The following is a 20525-nucleotide window of genomic DNA, read 5'->3' as shown; positions in this document are numbered from 1 at the left end:
GTAAGCGGCCTTTTTCTATGCCTCTGCATCAGCTCCTGCCTCCAGGTTCCCATCAGGTTCAAGTTCCTGCCTTGGCTTCCCTTAGTGGACCATGACTCCAGATATGTAAGCCAAATAAACACTTTACTCTCCATGATGCTTTTGGTTATGGCATTTCATTACAGCAACAGTTACCCTAAGATGGAAATTGGTGCCAGGATTGTAGGATATTGCTGTGGCAGACCTGACCATGTTGTTTTGGCGAGGATTGTGAAAGGACTTTGGAACTTGGATTAGAAAAACCATTGAGTGTTGAGATCTCTGTGGGCTTTTCTGTTGGTGCTTGGAAGATATACTGAGAGCAGTGCAGATGGAGGCCTGGCTGGTAAAGATCAGGGGGACTTTTAAAGACTATCCTGGCTGCTTGCTGTTTTGAATTAAGAGTCTGTGGTTGTGGTCAGCTAGGGCTGAAAAGTCAGCATGATTAAACCACTAAAGTGAAACTTGCTTTACTGGGACAATTGATACTGGTCAGCTGGAGCTGAGTAATTAGCAATGATTAAGAATATGGTACTCCTAAGAACCATACAATCTTTACTAGAAATTTATGCAGGTCAGGAGATTCAGGATTTAAGAGAGACAATTATCAAAAGATTTGAAATGATTGAAGAAATTATTGGAGCTGGTGAACAGAGTAAGAAGGCACAAGGACAGGATACAATGCCACCACCAGCTATTAGAACTGACTTACCCAGGGTTTTAGCGACATACCCTGTAATTTATCCTGACAAAGCGTCAACTTCTAAAAGCTCAAAGGGTGTCAAAGAAGCTAGATGGATGCCAATAGGAATGATCTAAAAGAAATTAAACAAGCTGTCATTAATTATGGCTTGTACTCTGCATTTGTTAAGGAAATGATAAGTCCTTGGGCTTCTAATGTCAGAGAATTAGGCAATGAGGAGACATGATTTTTTTTCAGTTAGTGTCTGCAGTTTTAGATGATGGACCTTCCTTGATATTTGGAATTTATTTCAGAGAAGAATCCAAACATATGGAACAGCAAGAGCAAAAGGTGTGGAGGTTTCTCAGGATCAAATTCTTGGTGTAGGAGGGTATGCTGATCCACAGGTCCAAGCTCTTTATAATGAAGTATTGGCATTATGTCACAAGGCAGCCTTAAATGCTTGGAATAGAATACAAGATCCAGGGAAAAGGGTCGAATCATATACCAGGATTAGGCAGGGACAGAGAGAACCCTTTATTGACTTTTTGCAAAGATTAATTAAGGCTCTGGATATAGGGGTAACAGACCCAGAAGCTAGACGAATACTTCTTGAATCTCTAGCTTTCGAAAATGCAAATATAGATTGCAAAAAGATAATTGGGCCTTTAAGGTCTAGATCAGCACCTATGGATGAATGGGTTCAGCATATGATGAATGTTGAGACGTTTAGCTATAATGATGAATCTTAGGTAGGAGAAGCAATTTCCAAAGCAATGAGGAGACATCAAACTGCCAGGTGTTTTAATTGTGGTAAATTAGGACATCTGAAAAGGGATTGCAAGCAAAGAATATCTAGGAATAATATCTCCTCTGGGAATGACAAAAATAGGAGACCTCAGCCTTCAGGTATATGTAGGAGATGCAGTAAAGGCAGACATTGGTCCAACGAATGCAGGTCAACAACAGACAGACAAGGCAACCCGATACCATCGGGAAACTCCTTGAGGGGCCTCTTGCAGGTCCCCAAGCCAAAAGTGTCCCAGTCATTCCCAGTCACAGTGGAGAACGTGCCTCACCAAGAAAATCAAAAGCTCCAATTTCTATTGTAAAAAGTAATACCGGTCTAAATGATGAATTACGCATGGAGGATGAATCAAAAAACCCAGTAGAACAGAGTAAACGTATATATTCTATTAACAATCAAAGACCAAAGCTAAGAGTCTGTATAAATGGCATTTTTATTGAACGCTTATTAGACACAGGTGCAGATGTAAGTATCATTACTCCAGAATCTTGGCATCCGAATTGGCCTCTTCAAGAGGTAGATGTTCAGTTCCTGGGAATTGGAACCCTATCTCATGTAAAACAAAGCATAAAATGGGTTGAATGCGTAGGGCCTGAAGGGCAAATAGGAAGACTAAGGCCATATATAGCTAATATTGCAATAAATTTTTGGGGCCATGACCTGCTACAGCAATGGAATACCCAGATTAACATTCCTGTAGTTCCACGAACTCATAATTCTGGGAAGGATATGATGAGGTATTATGGAAAAAGGTCACCAGCCATTCAGGCTGTATAAGAACATACAACAAATAGCAAACCTTTAGAGGTACCAGCAGCCCTACCTTTAAAATGGCTAACGGAGAAGCCAATATGGATCAAATAGTGGCCTCTAGCTGAAGATAAATTACAGGCATTGGAACAGCTGGTACAAGAGCAACTAGATGCTCACCATAATGAAGAATCAACAAGCCCTTGGAATTCTCCTGTGTTTGTTGTAAAAAAGAAATATGGTAAATGAAAAATGGTGACAGATCTAAGAGCTGTTAACAAGGTAATTCAACCTATGGGCCCACTACAATCTGGAATTCCTTTGCCTTCTCTATTACCAAAAGGATGACCTCTTATAGTTATTGATTTGAAAGATTTTTTTTCACTATATCTTTACAAGAAAAAGGATAGAGAAAAATTTGCCTTCACGGTGCCTACTTACAATAATTCTCAGCCTACTAGGAGATATCAATGGACTATCCTCCCACAGAGTATGCTCAATAGTCCCACATTGTGCCAATATTTTGTAAGGAAGCCATTGGAAATAATTCATAAACAATTTCCCAAGTCCATAATTTATCATTACTTGATTGACATTTTGTTATCTCATTCAAATAAAGATACTTTAGAAAGGATGTTTGAAGAAGTAAAGAAAGTCTTGCCTAAATGGGGATTACAAACTACCCCTGAAAAGATTCAAAGAGGAAATTTCATTAATTACCTAGGTTACAGAGTAGGGTTAGAGAAAATTAAAATGCAAAAGGCACAAATTGAGAGAGACTGGTTACAGACTCTTAATGACTTCCAAAGATTGTTAGGAGACATTTCCAGTCTATGACCAGCTGTTGAGATAACACCTGATCTAATTGTTCATTTAAACAAAACCTTAGTTGGTGATAAAGATTTGAATAGTTCCAGAAAACTGTCAGCTGAAGCAGAGAAGGAACTGACAATGATTGAGGAAAAATTACAGGAGGCACATGTGGATAGAGTGAACCTAAACCTTAGCTGCATCCTAGTCATATTGCCTTCCAGAATTTCTCCTACAGAGATTTTAATGCAGAGGGAAGATATTATTTTAGAGTGGATATTTATACCTAATAAACCAAGTAAATAATTAAAAACTTACATGGAAAAAGTCTCTGAATTAATTATAAAAGGTAAGCTGAGACTTCGTCAACTAGCAGGTATAGACCCAGCAGAAATTATAGTGCCTTTTACTACTGAGGAAATAAAAAAAGTTATGGGAAGACAATGAACCATGGCAAAGAGCTTGTGCTGTTTTTTTGGAGAAATTAATAGCAACTATCCCAAAAGTGATAGACTTAACCTCATAAAGAGAACTTCTTGGGATCAGGACAGCCATCACTGGGGAGTTCCATCACTGGGAAGGTACATCAGTGGGCAAGGAGACCTGATCCTGTAAAAGAAGATCCATAGGGGAGCATTTGAAGGAAGAGATGGGAAGGCATCAATGCAAGAATTCACCCAACAATCTGAAAAACAGCATGTAACCACCAGAACCCAGTGAACTCACAACAGGAGGACATGAACACCTTAATCAAGAAGAAGTAGAAAAAAACTGACTTTATGAAAGTGATAGATGCCCTTAAACAGCATGTAAAAAATGCCCTTATGGAAATGGGTGAGAAGTATAACAGAAAGTTTTAAGAATTGAACAAATCAGTGAATGATACCCTAGGAAACCAAGGAAAAACAATCAAACAGATAATGGAAACAGTTCAAGACTTGAAAATTGAAATGGAGGCAAGGAAGAAAACACAAACAGAGCACCGGCTGGACATGGAAAATCTAGGTAAACAAATAGAGACTACAGAAACAAGCATAACCAACAGAATACAAGAGATAGAAGAAAGAATCTCAGATTCTGAAGATAACATAGAGAAAATAAATGCACTGATCAAAGAAAACAGCAAGTCCAACAAACTCTCATCACAAAACATTCAGGAAATCTGGGACACAATAAAAAGACCAAAGCCAGAACCTGGAAGCAACCTAGATGCCCTTCAATGGAAGAATGGATGAAGAAAGTGTGGAATATATACACATTAGAGTACTACTCTGCGGTAAAAAACAATGACTTCTCGAATTTTGCATGCAAATGGATGGAAATAGAAAATACGATCCTGAGTGAGGTAACCCAGACCCAAAAAGAAGATCATGGGATGTACTCACTCATAATTGGTTTCTAGCCATGGATAGGGGCCACTGAGTCTATAATTTGTGATCCTAAAGAAGCTAAACAAGAGGGTAAACCCAAGGAAAAACATATAGATATCCTCCCAGCTATGGGAAATAGACAAGATTAATGGGCAAAAAATTGGAATCTTGGGGGTGGGGTGGGATGGGGATGAGGGGTGATAGGGAGAGAAAAGTGTGAAGGAGAGGATGAGGGGAACTGGGGGAATCGGGGTGATTGGGGATAAAGGAAGGTTGGATAGGGGAGCAGGGAAACTCATACCTTAGTTAAGGGAGCCACCTAAGGGTTGGCAAGAGACTTGAACTTGGAATGGCTACCAGATGCCCAGGGCAATGTCCCCAGTTAGTTCCTTGGGGCACCTGAGGATAGGGAACCTGAAATGAACCTATCCTATAATCATACTGATGAATATCTTGCATATCGCCATAGAACCTTCATCTAGCGATAGATGGAGATAGAGCCAGAGACCCACACTGGAGCACCGGACTGAGCTCCCAAGGTTATAATGAGGAGCAGAAGGAGAGAGAACATGAACAAGGAAGTCAGGACCATGAGGGGTGCACCCAACCACTGAGACAGTGGGGCCGATCTATTGGGAGCTCACCAAGGCCAGCTGGACTGCTACTGAAAAAACATGGGATAAAACTGGACTCTCTGAATGTGGCGGACAATGAGAGCTGATGAGAGGCCAAGGAGAATGGCATGGGAACTTTCATCTGGCGATGGATCGAGAGAGAGACAGAGACCCAATTTGGAGCAACGGTCTGAGCTCCTAAGGTCCAAATGAGGAGCAGAAGGAGGGAGAACATGAGCAAGGAAATCAGGACCACGAGGCGTGCACCCACCCACTGTGACAGTGGAACTGATCTATTGGGAGCTCTCCAAGGCCAGCTGGACTGGGACTGAATAAGCATGGGTTGAAACTGGACTCTCTGAACATGGTGGACAATGAAGGCTGATGAGAAGCCAAGGACATGGCACTAGGTTTCGAGCCTAATACATGAACTGGCTTTGTGGGAGCTTAGCCTGTTTGGATGCTCACCTTCCTGGACCTAGATAGAAGTGGGAGGACCTTGGTTTTCCTGTAGGGCAGGGAATTTGGACTGCTCTTCAGTATCAAGAGGGAGGGGGAATGGACTGGGGGGACGAGAAGAGGAGTGGGGATAGGAGGAGGGGAGCGGGGGGAGGGGGCAATATGTGGGAGGAGGGGGAGGGAAATGGGAAACGGGGAGCAGTTGGAAATTTTAATTAAAAAAGAATAAAAAAAATGAGAAAAAAAAGAAATTAAAAAGTTAAAAAAAAAGACCAAAGCTAAGAATAATAGGAGTAGAAGAAGGAGAAGAAGTGCAGCTCAATGGTCCAGATAATATATTTAATAAAATTATAGAAGAAAACTTTCCCAACCTAAAGAAAGATATACCTATGAAGGTTCAAGAAGCATACAGAACACCAAATAGGCTGGATCAAAAAAAAATCCCTTCGCTATACAATAATCAAAACACAAAACATACAGAATAAAGAAAGAATATTAAGAGCTGCAAAGGAAAAAGGCCAAGTTGCTTATAAAGGTAAACCTATCAGACTTACACCTGACTTCTCTATGGAAACCATGAAAGCCAGAAGGTCCTGGATAGATGTACTGCAGAAAGTAAGAGACCATGGATGCAAGCCCAGACTACTTTACCCAGCTAAGCTTTTGTTCATTATAAATGGAGAAAACAAAATTTTCCAGGATAAAAACAAATTTAAACAATATGTAGCCACAAATCCAGCTATACAGAAAGTAATAGAAGGAAAATCACAAACCAAGGAATCCAACAATGACCACAATAACTCAGACATCTAGAGACCCTTCAGAAGCACAACTCAAAGAAGGAAAACACACAAACTCTACTACTAAAAAAGTGACCGGAGTTAATAACCACTGGTCATTAATACCACTTAATGTCAATGGACTCAACTCACCTATAAAATGGCACAGGCTAAGAGATTGGATATGAAAACAGGATCCAATATTCTGCTGTTTACAAGAAACACACCTCAACCACAAAGACAGGTACCTACTCAGAGTAATGGGCTGGGAAAAGGCTTATCAAGCAAATGGACCTAAGAAACAGGCAGGTGTGGCCATACTAATTTCTAACAAAGTTGACTTCAAACTTAAATCAATCAGAAGAGATGGAGAGGGACATTTTATACTCATAACAGGAACAATTGATCAGAATGAAGTGTCAATCCAAAATATCTATGCCCCTAATGTAAAAGCACCCACGTACGTAAAAGAAACATTACTAAAACTCAAGGCAGTATTCAAACCACACACACTAATAGTAGGAGACTTCAACACTCTTCTCTCACCAAAGGACAGGTCAACCAGACAGAAACTTAGCAGAGAAATAAGAGAATTAATGGAGGTAATGAATCAAATGAACTTAACAGACATCTATGGAACATTCCACCCAAATAGAAAAGAATATACCTTCTTCTCTGCAGCTCATGGAACCTTCTCGAAAATTGACCACATACTCGGTAACAAAGCAAACTTCCACAGTTACAAAAAAATATTAGTAACCACCTGTGTCTTATCAGATCACCATGGAGTTAGAATTCAGCAACAAGGCTACCCCCAGAAAGCGTACAAACTCATGGAAACTGAACAGTCAACTACTGAACCACACCTGGGTCAAGGAAGAAATTAAGAAAGAAATTAAAGTGTTCCTTGAATTCAATTAAAATAAAGAAACAACATATTCAAACTTATGGGACATTATGAAAGCAGTCCTAAGATGAAAATTCATAGCACTAAGTGCCCACTTAAAGAAAACAGAGAAAGCGCACATTGGAGACTTAACAGCCCACCTGAAAGCTCTAGAAAAAAAAGAAGCAGACTCACCCAGCAGGAGTAGAAGACTGAAAATAATCAAACTGAGGGCTGAAATCAACAAAATAGAAACACAGAAAACAATCCAAAGAATCAGTGAAACAAAAAGCTGGTTCCTGGAGAAATTCAACAAGATTGATAAACCCCTAGCCAAACTAATAAAATGGCAGAGAGAATATGCAAATTAATAAGATCAAAAATGAAAAGGGGGACATAACCACAGACACACAGGAAATTCAGAGAATCATAAGATCTTACTACAAAGGCCTATATGCCACAAAACTGGAAAATGTAAAAGAAATGGACACTTTTTTAGATAAATACCATATACCAAAGTTAAACCAGGACCAGGTGAACCATCTAAATAGACCTGTTAGTGGCGAAGAATTAGAAGCTGTTATCAAAAACCTCCCTACCAAAAAAAGCCCAGGACCAGATGGTTTCAATGCACAATTCTACCAGAACTTCCAAGAAGACCTAATACCTATACTCCTTAATGTATTTCACAATATAGAAACAAAAGAGTCATTGCCAAATTCCTTTTATGAAGCTACAGTTACTCTGATACCAAAACCACACAAAGACTCAACCAAGAAAGAGAATTACAGGCCAATCTCACTCATGAACATCGACGCAAAAATCCTCAATAAAATACTGGCAAACCAAATCCAAGAACACATTAGAAAAATTATCCATTATGATCAAGTAGGCTTCATCCCAGAGATGCAGGGCTGGTTCAACATACAAAATTCTATCAATGTAATCCATCATATAAATAAACTGAAAGAAAAAAAACCATATGATCGTTTCATTAGATGCTGAAAAAGCATTCGACAAAATTCCACATCCCTTTATGATAAAGGTCTTGGAGAGATTAGGGATACAAGGGTCATACCTAAATATAATAAAAGCTATTTACAGCAAACCGACAGCTAACATCAAATAAAACGGAGAGAAACTCAAAGCCATCCCACTAAAATCAGGAACACGACAAGGCTGTCCACTCTCTCCATACCTCTTCAATATAGTGCTTGAAGTTTTAGCAATAGCAATAAGACAACATAAGGGGATCAAGGGGATTCTAATTGGAAAGGAAGAAGTTAGACTTTTGTTATTTGCAGATGATATGCTAGTGTACATAAGAGACCCCAAAAACTCCACCAAAAAATTCCTACAGCTGATAAACACCTTTAGTAACGTGACAGGATACAACATCAACTCAAAAAAATCAGTTGCCCTCCTATACACAAAGGATATGAAAGCAGAGATGGAAATCAGAGAAGCATCACCTTTCACAATAGCTACAAACAGCATAAGATATCTTGGGGTAACTCTAACCAAGGAAGTGAAAGATCTATTTGACAAGAACTTTAAGGCATTGAAGAAAGAAATTGAAGAGGATACCAGAAAATGGAAGGATCTCCCTTGCTCTTGGATTGGGAGGATCAACATAGTAAAAATGGAAATTCTACCAAAGGCAATTTAGAGATTCAATGCAATCCCCATAAAGGTCCCATCAAAATTCTTCACAGATCTTGAGAGGACAATAATCAACTTTATATGGAAAAACAAAAAACCCAGGATAGCCCAAACAATCTTATACAATAAAGGAACTTCTGGAGGCATTACCATCCCTGACTTCAAACTCTATTATAGAGCTACAGTAATGAAAACAGTGTGGTATTGGGATAAAAACAGAGAAGTTGACCAATGGAATCTTATAGAAGACCCGGATTTTAAGCCACAAACCTATGAACACCTGATTTTTGATAAAGAAGCTAAAAGTATACAGTGGAAGAAAGAAAGCATCTTCAACAAATGGTGCTGGCACAACTGGATGTCAACCTGTAGAAGAATGAAAATAGACCCATATCTATCACCATGCACAAAACTCAAGTCCAAATGGATCAAAGACCTCAATATCAATCTGAACACACTGAACCTGATAGAAGAGAAAGTGGGAAGTACCCTACAACATATGGGCACAGGAGATTGCTTCCTATGTCTAACCTGAGTGAGGTAACCCAGACCCAAAAAGATGAACATGGGATGTATTGACTCATAATTGGTTTCTAGCCATAAATAAAGGTCATTGAGTCTATAATTTGTGATTCTAAAGAAGCTAAATGAGAAGGTGAATCCAAAGAAAAACATAGTTATCCTTCTGGATATGGGAAATAGACAAGATTGCCAGGCAAAAAATTAGGATCTTGGGGGTGGGGTGGGATGGGGGTAGGGGGATATGGGGAGAGAAAAGTGAGAAGGGGAGGATGGGGGGAACTTTGGGAAATGGGATGATTAGGATAAAGGAAGGGTGGATAGGGGAGCAGAGAAGCACATATCTTAATTAAGGGGGCCATCTTAGGGTTGGCAAGAGACTTGAACCTGAGGGGCTCCCAGGTGCCCAGAGCAATGTCCCCAGTTAGTTCCTTGGGCAGCTGAGGAGAGGGAACCTGAAATGGCCCTATCTTATAGCCATACTGATGAATATCTTGCATATCACCATAGAACCTTCATCTGGCGATGGATGGAGATAGAGACAGAGTCCCACATTGGAGCACCAGAACGAGCTCCCAAGGTCCCAATGAGGAGCAGAAGAAGGGAGAACATGAGCAAGGAAGTCAGGACCGTGAGGGGCGCACCCACCCACTGAGACAGTGGAGCTGATCTATTGGGAGCTCACCAAGACCAGCTGGATTGTGACTGAAAAAGAATGGGATAAAACCGGACTCTCTGAACATGGCAGACAATGAGGGCTGATGAGAAGCCAAAGACAATGGCACTGGGTTTTGACCCTACTTCATGTTCTGGCTTTGTGGGAGCCCAGCCAGTTTGGATGCTCACCTTCCTAGACCTGGATGGAGGGGGGAGGACCTTGGACTTTCCACAGGGCAGGGAACCCTGACTGCTCTTCGGACTGGAAATGGAGGGGGAGAGAAGTGGGGGGAGGGAGAGAGGAGGGGGAGGAAGGGGAAGGAAATGGGAGGCTGGGGGCAGCAGAAATTTTTTTTTCAAAAAAAAAAAAAAGAAGTAGGGATGTGGGGAAGATCCCGGAGGAGTTGGGGAAAATGTATTGTATGTAAAAAATTAACAAATAAATAAATTTTGGAAAGAAAAAAAAAGAACTTCTTGGATTCTTCCTAGAATTGTACGTGAACCTCCAATAACTGGAGCCCATATGTTTTATACTGATGCAAATAAATCAGGGAAAGCAGGTTACAAGTCAGATGAATTGAGTAAGGTGGATCAAAGCCCTTATAATTCTGTACAGAAGGCAGAATTATATGCCATTCTTATGGTGCTAAGGGATTTTAAAGAACCTCTTAATATAGTTACAGATTCACAATATGCAGAAAGAGTTATCTTGCATATTGAAACCACTGAATTTATACCAGATGACACAGAGTTGACTTCATTGTTTATCCAGGTACAAGACATAATCAGGAATAGGCTTTGTTCGATGTACATAACACACATCTGGTCCCATACGGGTCTGCCTGGTCCTCTAGCACAAGGTAATGCTGAGATTGAATAATTATTGATTGGAAGCATGTTGCAGGCCTCAGAATTTCATAAAAGGCATCACGTCAATAGTAAAGGCCTAAAGAAAGAATTTTCCATTACATGGCAACAAGCTAAGGACATTATTAAGAGGTGTCCTACTTGTTCTTTCTATAATCAAACACCATTGCCTGCAGGCAGTAACCCAAAGGATACTCAAAGGAATGAAATCTGGCAGATGGATGTGTTCCACTTTATAGAATTTGGTAAATTAAAATATGTATACCACACCATAGACACATATTCAGGTATTCAATGGGCTACTGCCTTGAGCTCAGAAAAGGCTGATTCAATAATCACACATTTGTTGGAAGTTATGGCCATCATGGGTATACCTGCACAAATAAATACAGACAATGATCCAGCATATGTATCTAAGAAAATGAAATGCTTTTTTGATTATTATAACATAAAACACATTATAGGTATACCAAATAATCCTACAGGTCAGGCAGTTATAGAAAGATCAAATCGTACTATGAAGGATATGCTGAACAAACAGAAAGGGATGGAAAATACCCCCAGAAGTAGATTGCATAATGCTTTATTAACCTTGAATTTTTTTAATGCTAATGAGAAAGGAACAACAGCAGCAGAAAGACATTGGATAATGGAAAACTCTGCTGAACTAAATCAACCGATTTATTTCAAAGATGTGCTGACCTCTCAATGGAAGCCAGGAGATTTGCTACGTTGGGGAAGGGGTGTTTTCACAGGAGAAGAAAAATTGTGGATACCATCAAAATTAATAAAGGTTTGATTTGAAGAGGAGAAACCTCTTGGAAAGGTGAAATGACAGCTCATCCACAATGATGATATTCCTACAGGTGGTAAGAAAAACATATAGAATGGGGGCAGGGTTCTGTTCTTATCTCCACAGGTAAACATTCATCTTTGAAAAATTCAAGGGACCCTGGATGTTTGAATACTGACAGATGGAAAAATAACTGCCCAAAAGGGACTATCAAGAAAACTGAATAGTTTCTGTAAGTATAAAAATCTAACATATACAAAATCGTATTTCTAAATTTATAGAGCTGGTTTTGGAGTTGGACTCTGGCTCAGTCCCTCTCTAATTCCAAGCCTGTTGTTAAGAGAAAAACCCAGAGTTTCTGGATTTTCTGTCTCGTGTCAAGAGCCATGATATGGGACAGAAAGAAATATAAGTTTAGAAAGCATCTTTGCTTTTCTTCATATCTATCATACCTTTCATTGAATATATCTATCATGCCTTTCATTCAATATATGTATGTCTATATATGTCTATATGATTAATGTTTAAGTTTTTCACAATGAACAATGAGTTTTTCCTGCAGTGACATTTGAAGTTTCCAGGAAGAAGATGGGGCCCCATAACAGCAATTCCACCTGGTTGATATGACGTCATGATACTGATAGCGCTACTACAAGACCTGTTTTAGGTACCAGCTGCACAAGATGGTTCCAACTTGGTTAGCTGAAATGGTGCACATCTTGTACAACATTCTGGCCAGACCTGCACAAAATACTCAGAGACTATTTGCAATTTTAAAAGACATTGATTTTGAAATTTAACCATCATTTTACTTTCACAGGATCCCCCAGAAAGAATGTCACCCCCTGACAGCTGGAAGTAATTCTAGAGGACGACGTCCCCTCTCCCAGTAAAGTTTGTCCTTGGGTTTAGGAACACCATTTAGGGGTTGATATATCAAAAAAAACATGCACTTATATAGGAAATCAACATTAATTAATTTTACTTTTGATTTTCTATATTGAGAAAAACTTGTCATATTTATCTTTCTGTGTCTTATCTTTTGCCTGAATGAGACATTTTTAAATGATGCCCACTAAAAACCTGTAGTTAAGGAAATAAATTCTTCCCATGTACACATTGTACATTGCAGGTGACACTGAGATTCAAAGTTAGACGAGACCTTATGTCTCATGTCATGTGGTTCACACTCCTAGAATATCTGCCTCCTCCCTCCCTTCCCTTGGTCTCTCCCTCCTCTCTGTTTTCTTTCTCTTTCTTTCCTTCCTTTTTGTTGTTGTTTTTATAGACAGAGCCTCATGTAGTCCAAGGTAGCTAAGGATGATCTCCCAAGTACCAGAATTGCAGAAGTGCACCATCTTAGCTGGCTTTTTCTTTTCCTTCTGAATCTAGAATTTAAAGCATCTCTTAAATATAATGTATTTTTTCATCGTTACTGTAGTAGTTGACCTGTTGGGTCACTTGTGATTGATTGTACAGTCAGTCTATTAATTATAGAATAAGATGATCATACAATTAGTAAAGCAAGAAGGAACCTATTTATTCCACTAAACTAACAGGCTCTGAACAAGACCAGCTGCTGTTCACAATTGCTGAGTTCCTATTCTGTGCAGAGAACTAACATGCTAGGAGGGCCTTGACCTGGAGGTACATAGCAACCTTCTTGGATATCAGACAGTTTAGGTAGGAAAAGAGCATATGTTCTAAACAGCATAATGGGTACGACACAAAGATGGTTTTCTCTACTAACAGTCTCTACCACAAACTCATTATCTTAGTTAACACCAGTAAAATAATAACAATAATAATAATAATAACATCTTCAGATACATGTATTCAGTGTGGTATGATTGGCAATAAATTTCTAAGTTAAGACTTAAAATTCAACCGTGCATAGTGGTTCATGCCTATAATGTTAACATATAAGATGGTGAAGCAGGAGGATCTCCAGGAATTCAAGGCCATCCTCAAAAAAATGAAAAACTTTTCTTTTTTTAATTTAAGCCCAAATTGTTTAAATTTTTCTTTATCCTTAGATAGCATTCTAATCAGGAGACTCAGCAGCAAAGCCTTACTGTGAAGTGTGAATACTACAAGGGTGCTTTTTACTAGTTTCAGGGTTCAGAGTTCTCTTCCCTTATTAAACTATGCTAATGTTTATTTTTCTTCTTTTAGAGTGAACTGGATGACACGGAATATATGTATGACCTCTTCTCCGTCATTATCCACAGAGGTGGCTGCTATGGAGGTCATTACCATGTGTACATTAAAGATGCCAATCATCTAGGGAACTGGCAATATCAAGTAAGCTTACAAATTTCTTTAGAAATAACTGTAATTCCATTGCATTTCTGTTCCTGTTACAGTATTCTGCTGATCATTTTGCCTTTAGTATACACCTCTCCTTTCCTAAAGGTTCCTTTTACGTGTACAACTCCTGTGTGCCCTCTACCTAGAGTCTCCAGTTGTTTTCCTTTTGTCATATTTGTGCATGTGACATACACTCCTACACACTAGTGACCTCATTGTAGTGAACAGTTTGTAATAAAGTTGAGAGCATCTGGCCGCTTTGCTTGTAAATGCTTCATGTTTGTCTGTTCAGCACAAGGATATTCTCTTCCCCTAGCCATCCATAAAAATCACAGACCTTTACATTTGTCTGTTACAGTCTTTTCCAGGAGCACAAGGCCTTGCTCTGGTCTGAAAGGTACACCTGCATCTGAGCTAGTCAAGCCTGAGGGAGACTGTCTCTGTTTTCCTTCTGTAGTTTTGCTCAGCTGCTTTCAGGGTTGTATCATTTTTCTAGCTGGCAGCCTATTGACTCATAAAATATTTGCATGATATTTTATTTTCAGGTTTAATGGTTCTTCTGTCTTCCATTAGGGTTGTGGGTTCTAGAAGATCTCTTTAAATTTTGTGTTGATCTCTTCAGCAGTGACTTGCTCTTCTGTAGAAATGTTAACATCTTCTCCTGTTAGTGTGACTTGAAGGAACAGGTTTTGTGTTCTCTTTATTGCCTATCTGGTGTTTTGATTTTGTATTTTCTGTCTGTCTATTTGACCCTGTCTTACTTTGCAGTCAATGGTACCATGTAGCTGACACTCATCCTGCCTGTCTCCAAGTACTGAGACTTCAGGCATAGGGGTTGACTTTCACACCCAGTTCCTTATCTATTGAAGTCCTGTCTCCTCACAAAATCAAGGGTACTCTGAAGAAAGTGAGCATGGTGGCACACACCTGTAAGTCTAACACTTGAAAGCCCAAGGCAAGAGAATCACCATGAGTTTGAGACCAATCTGGGCTACAGAGAGTTTCAGGCAAGCCTGATCTACAGCATAAGACTCTGTCTCAATACAAACCAAAGAGAATAAACAGAATATGGATTTTTGTAAGTGCTCGGTATGTTTTCTTTTTCTTCTTTTTCTGTTTTTGGGTTTTTTTTTCAGGACAAATCTTTTGAGACTGACTCAACGGGTAGGTTCTTTTACCATATAGCCAGTGTCAGAATTGAGTGGAGATGTAGGACATTCAGTTGTTGCTTAAGGATTGGAGGACTGGTTGTTTGAAAAATTGGTCCCTTTTCTCCCTGTTTTGAGTTAGCCCTGGGCTTTCTTCCCTGAAGCTGTTCTTAATGAGCATTGAAGTGGAAACTGTGTCTGCAAGACTGGGCTTAGTTATTGTCCTGTTGCTGTGGTAAAATGTCTGGCCAAGGGAGGAACCCTTCATTTTGGTGCACAGTTACAGAGTCCAGTGCATCTTGGCAGGGAGGTCATGGAGTCAAGAGTTCAAGGATACAGCTGGTCATAGTACATCTTTGATCAGGAAGCAAAGGGAGATGAATGCTTGTATTCAGTGCACGCTCTCCTTTTAGGATCCCAGTCCAGAGAATGGTGCTGCCCGAGTGAGCCATTCCACCTCAGTTAACCCAATCAAGATCTTTCCTCACAGGCGTGCCCAGAGATTTTAGAATGTGTCAAGATGACAATTAAAATTATTATTTTGTATACTTACTAAAAATCATTTTAAAAAGAAAAATATGCTTTCATTTCATCTACTTTATCATAGATCCTTTTATTTTGCCTACTTTATCATTTCTAATAATTTACAAAAGATGATAGATCTGGTCTGCCATAACATGTTCTTTATTAGTTACTTTTTCTTAATGTTATCAATTAGCAGTTATGGTTTTAGCTAGTTTAAAATACCTTTTCATTGGACTGGAGAAATGGCTCAGCTTGCTGCTCTAAAAAAGTACCTAAGTTCAGTTCCCAGCACTTCCATGGCAGCACACAACCATCTGTAACTCCAGTTCCAAGGTATCTAACACTGTCTTCAGGTCTCTGAGAGCACCAGGGACACACAAAGTGCACAGATAAGAATTCACACAAAAAATTAAATTAAAAAATATTTTTTAAAGGAATTAGAAATCTAAAAAAGTTATACTTTTCCAAAAAAAAAAAAAAGCTCACAAAAAACTTGAAGAGCTGATGCCTTTGATCCCAGCACTCTTAAGGCAGAAGCGGGTGGATTTCTGAGTTCAAGTCCAACTTGGGCTAAGTAGTGAGACCTTCTCAAAACCAAAATAGAAACAAAACAAAAAAAAATAGTTTTTCAAGATGGTATATGTATTTTGGGGTTTTGTTTTGTTTTTGTTTTTCTCTGTGTTGTCCTGGATGTCCTAGAACTCATTCTGTAGACTAGGCTGGCCCAACACTAGAGATCTGCCTTCCTCTTTTTAGTGCTGGAATTAAAGGAGTGTGCCACCACTGTCTGATTATATGTATGTTTTTTTTATATATGTATGTTTTTTAAAGTCAACAAAATTTACCTGGCAAGGGGAATGTGCCATAATGCACAGCCGGGACTGTTAACTTTTTAATGATAAGGAAATAGAAGTCAATGTTTAAGCTGAGCTTACAAAAATGGGTAGGAATTCCTTAAGCCAAAGCAAGAGACTGTAAGCATAGTACTGAAGACCAAAAAATATTTTTAAATGAATGGGAATGAACACAAATTGTAGGAGACACCACATTTCTTAGCTGGAAAATGTTGAAACCCATTATATATATTGTGCTATGTCTTAGACGCTGTTCTATCGCTGTGAAGGGACATCATGACAAGATAAGAGAAAGCATTTAATTGGGGGCTTACTTACAGTTCAAAGGTTTAGTCCATCATCATGGCAGAGAGTATGGAGGCATGCTGGCAGGCATGGTGCTGAAGAAGTAGTTGAGAGCAACATCCTTCTCCACAGACAGAAAGAGAAAGCCACACTGAGCCTAGTGTGAGCTTTTGGAAACCTCAGAGTCCATCCCTAGTTATACACCTCCTCTAACACAGCTATACCTTCTCCAACAAGGCCACACCTCCTAGTCCTCAAATAGTGCCACTCCTTGATGACTAAGTGTTTAAATATATGAGCCTATGGAGGACATTCTTACACAACCACAAGCTAGAATCTTTGTCTCATAGTCCTAATTTGTATATAAAGCCATAGAGATTAAGTAAATTGTATAGAATTGTTTGTTGGAAACTGACACTCAAAGCCAGGTCTGCCTGATTCTCCAACTTGTATAGATTATGATGATATTTTTACCTTTTATCCTCCAGTGACTTAAACATTTTTATTTGGTTAATTCTTTCAACTGGCATTTGTGAAAGAAACACTTGCTATTTTCCTTCTTAGGAAGAGATAAGTGATTTAGATGTGAACTTGGAAGCTCTTCAGAATGAAGATGAGACTGATGACCCATTGATGATTCTAAAAACAATCTTATTGCAGGTAGAGTGAGTATTTGTACTTATTTGTGTGCAAGTAATTATTTAGATGTATTGTTGTGTTTGTGTATATGAAGTATTTATATGTATGAGAATATCAGATAAGATTATTTTAAGGCTACCTCTAAATTGGATTATGGTTTCATTTTAACTTTTTTTTAAAAAGATAGGGTCGCATTTTTTTTTTTTTTTTTTTTTTTTTTTTTTTGGTAATCAGGCTGGCCTTGAACTCACAGAGATCTTCCTGCCCTTGTCTCCCCAGTGCTGGGATTAAAGGTGTGTGTCACCACACCCTGATTTGTTTTAATTTAATCACTAAGTACAGTGGCTCTTTTCTTTAATCTCTCATCTTGAGAGCATAAAACAGAAGAAATGCCTTGAATTTGGGGCCAGCCTGGGCTACAGAATGAGAGTCTGTTTCAAAGAAAAAATCTATTTGTCCTGATACTAGAAGCACTAGCAAAAAGACAAGTACCAGGAATGTGGCCCAGTTGGTAAAGTGCTTGTCTAGCATATACAAGTCCTGGTACCACATAAAGTGGTATATGAAGTGCCATATAATACCAGAACTTGGGAGGTGGGAGTAAGAGGGTCAGAAGTTCAAAGTCATTCTCAGATACATAGCTAGCCTGGGCAACATAAGACCCTCTCAAAACAAACAAAAGAGCATTTTAACCTATGTCTTTGGAGTTCTTATCTGTAAGCACATCCTATTCTGAAGTACTGGGGCTAAAGTACAACATAGTAATCTTAGGAAGACATAAAAACCTGTGTCAGCAAGATCTTCCTTGTTTGTTCTTACAAAATCATAAATAATGTCAGGAATGTGGCAAACTGCAGAACTCTCTCTGGATGTTGCTCTTTGAATTTCTGTCTGTGACTCTTGGCAAATGGGTTTCCAAATTGAAGGTCTTCTAAACTGATACTTAAGGTTACTTTAAAAACATAGTCTTTACCTGTCTTTGGGAGATGAAAGAAAAAAATTTAAAAAAAAACTCATAGTCTTATTGATCCCATTATAAGTTTGTGCTCTAGGGAAGATGAGCAGGTGCACTCCTTTTGCTCCCTTGAATTTGTGGTATCATTATTTCTCACTAGATGTTAACTGACTATATTTCTTTCATAAGAAGGAGACCAATCAAATTCCTGTTGATCAGCTGGGCCAGAAACTCTTGAAAAAGACAGGAATATCTTGGAACAAGAAGTACAGAAAACAGTATGGAGCACTAAGAAAGGTAGTGCTGGCATCAACATGGGCAGTCATCATCCCAGGAAGCCATATCATGGTCCTAGCAACACAAGCTCCTATGTAGAAGGTGTAGTGGGAGCTGCAGGCCTCTTCCCACAGCCCGGCTCATGGCTGCCTGGCTAGCTTATGCCCCAAAATAACGACACACAAACTCTATTCATTTAAACACTGCCTGGCCCATTTCTATTCGTGTGTGTAGCACCCCAAGGTGCGCTTACCGGGAAGATTCTAGCCTACGTCCATCCTGGGTCTGAGCTTCATCTCGCCTGCTCTGGAGAGGAGAGCATGGCGTCTGTCTCTCAGAGGAGCTGCCTTGCATCTGAGCTTACTTCCTCTTCCTCCCAGCATTCTATTCTGTCTACTCCACCCACCTAAGGGATAGCCTATCAAATGGGCCAAGGCAGTTTGTTTATTGACAAATGACCTTCCTCCATCAAGAAGGAGCTTTAAAATAGATGAAAATAATCAGCGTTTTTGTTGAGTGGTTGGAATTCTGCTGGTATATTACAGATCACATACAGTGTATTTAGAGTATTTATGAAGACGTAAGCAGGAAAAGAAGCTGTTAATCACAATGAAGTTACTCTAAAGCTCAATGAGTAGCAAAGCCAGTCATCTCGCTTTAAATCATGTGGGTTTAAATGAGACTCAAAAGCTAGTTTTACCAGAAATGAAGCAACTTTACAGAGAAAGCATTTACCTGCTCTTGGGAGTGTTGAACAAGTAGTTAGACTACCAGAAAAGCTCATGTTCCACTACTTGAATTTGTTTTATAATGATGTTGTTTTAGAGATTCTATCTATGATCTCTAATTTCCTGGCATAAAACTTGTTCAGATTGCCCATATTATCCTCTTAGTGTCTTTAGAACTTGAAGTTTTGAGCTTCTCTTTCATTTCTGATGAATAAGATTTATTCCTTGTTTATTTCCTCCCATCAGTGTTCATAGGGGGTTATTGAGGTTATTGTCAAAGACTTTTCAAAAAAGCAACCTTTGCTTTTGATGCAATTATATATATTGCTGTTGATGTTCTCTATTATCTGCTTTCTGTTTTATTATGTTCTTATTTTTAATTGTTTCTACTTTAAGAAATTTAATTCACCATCTTTTTGTAGTTCTTAAGTCTTTTAATGCATGCTTTTAAAGTGAAGACTTCTTGGTAAGCACTAACTTAGCACCATAACCTTCTCTTTATCACTCAGTTTAACTTATGTAATTTGCCATGGGTGAAAGTGTGTTGTTTAATTTCCAAATATTTGAGGATTTTTAATACTTTTAATTTTACCTGCAAATTGATTTTTTTGGCTAATACTATTATGCTCTAAGAACGTACTACATATGACCTCATTTCTTTTGAATTTAGAGAAACGTGTTTCATAACTCAGAATATGGTCTGCTTTGGAGACATTGTTTTCTGCAGTTGGTGATGTCGTGTTTCATAAATATCAATGAAGGGGGTGGAGAAATGGCTCAGCCATTCAAGGCTAGGCTCACAACCAAAAATAAGCATGGCAGTGGTGGCACAAACGCTTTTAATCCCAGCACTCGGGGGGCAGAGGCAGGCGAATCTCTGTGAGTTCTAGGCCAGACTGGTCTACAAGAGCTAGTTGCAGGATAAGCTCCAAAGCTACAGAGAAACCCTGTCTCAAACAAAACAAAAACAAAAGTAAGTATCAATGAGGTCAGTTGCTTAAGAGTGGTATTTATTCTCTGCCTTTACTAATTTTTTCCTCTCAATTATTGAAAGGTATTTTTAAGTCTTCCAGTTATATTTATGGGCTTGTCCCTTCCTTCTTTGGTTATAGCTAGTTTTTGTATGTATTG

General features: G+C 39.0%; 1 pseudogene; it reads left to right on the top strand.

The window, feature by feature from the left end:
- LOC130869288 (ubiquitin carboxyl-terminal hydrolase 40-like) overlaps nucleotides 1-17465 on the top strand; it is a 45241-nt pseudogene extending 27776 nt beyond the window's left edge.
- The last annotated feature ends 3060 nt before the right edge of the window (nucleotides 17466-20525 follow it).

Source organism: Chionomys nivalis, chromosome 2 (assembly GCF_950005125.1).
Source record: "Chionomys nivalis chromosome 2, mChiNiv1.1, whole genome shotgun sequence".
Taxonomy (NCBI): Eukaryota; Metazoa; Chordata; class Mammalia; order Rodentia; family Cricetidae; genus Chionomys; species Chionomys nivalis.
The sequence above is the reverse complement of the archived record's forward strand: the minus strand, read 5'-3'. Positions and strand labels throughout refer to the sequence as shown.